The sequence below is a fragment of the Propithecus coquereli genome, unplaced genomic scaffold (genome assembly GCF_000956105.1).
Source record: "Propithecus coquereli isolate 6110/MARCELLA unplaced genomic scaffold, Pcoq_1.0 Scaffold24, whole genome shotgun sequence".
Classification (NCBI taxonomy): domain Eukaryota; kingdom Metazoa; phylum Chordata; class Mammalia; order Primates; family Indriidae; genus Propithecus; species Propithecus coquereli.
This window is the reverse complement of record NW_012147952.1, coordinates 6,970,699-6,972,005: the sequence shown is the minus strand read 5'-3', so window position 1 is coordinate 6,972,005 and position 1,307 is coordinate 6,970,699.

Here is a 1,307-nt window from a genome sequence, read left to right as displayed (position 1 = left end):
TAGCCATCTGGTCCGGGACTTTTATGTTTTGGGAGGTTTTTAATTGCTGCTCCAATTTCTGAGCTTGAGATTGATCTATTCAGAAATTCTGTTACCTTCTGGGTGAACTTAGGGAGGTTGTATGTTTCCAGAAATTTGTCCATTTCCTCCTCATTATGTAGTTTTGGGGCATATAAGTTTTTATAGTAATCAAAAATAATGTTTTGTATTTCCGTGGTATCTATTTTGACCTCTCCTTTTTCATTTCTAATTGAGTTTATTAGAGTCCTTTCCCTTTGAATTCTTGTCAATCTAGCAAGAGGGATGTCAATTTTGTTTATCTTTTTGAAAAACCGGCTTTTGGTTTTGTTGATCTTCCGTATCCAGGGATTAGGGGGTTGAAGGGGTAAACTCACAACCAGTGGACGTGGTGAACATTGTAGAGGGGAAGGGCATGCCTCTAATCCTCACTTGGGTGAGGCAAAGACATAAAATGTAACCAAAATGTTTGTACCCTCATAATATCCTGAAATAAAAATAAAAAAAAATAAAGAACCTAAACAAATAAATAAAAATATGCACATCTTTTCCTAATCTGTTCAACTTGCTTCTCCTTAATTGAATTGAAATATAAGATTGGTTGGGTTTGGGAATCAGGGAACTGAGGAAGGCTTTATGAAGGAACTGGACCTAAAGAATACAGCATTTGAGCTGGACCTGGAAAATGGGAGAGATAATGGAATGCATTTTATTTATCTCTTTCTTAATTTGGTCATTATTTACTAAGTAAGTAAAAATGAATTTGTGGTTCTTCAGAAATATGCCTGCTGAATATATTACTGGCCTCATGATAATCTTCTAATAGTTTTTTTTAAGGAAAATAAGACTCTAGTTTCTGGAATGAGAAGGACCTTGGGCAAGTAAATTGGTCTCCCCCTCACCTGTAAAATCCTAATTTGTAGAATTGTTGCCAAGATTAGAGGAAATGATGCAAAGTATCTGACATATAAGTGATTAATTAATGCAAGCTCTAACTTTTACTTTTTAGTAACTGGAGAATCTGTATATTATAGAAAGTAGGCAGAATTATGGAGTAGTTTAAAGCATGCACTCTGGAATCAGAGCGCATCAGTTGGCCTTTGAATTCTGCTTCTACTGCCTCTTGCTTTGTGATCTCGGGCAGGTAACTTAACATCACTTTGTCTCACTTCCTTCATCTGTCAAGGGAGGTTCTAATACGTCCTAACTGAGAAGGTTGTTGTGGGAATTACATCAGATAATTCACATTAAGTAACATGTAGTCAGTACTCAATAGATATGTAATCATT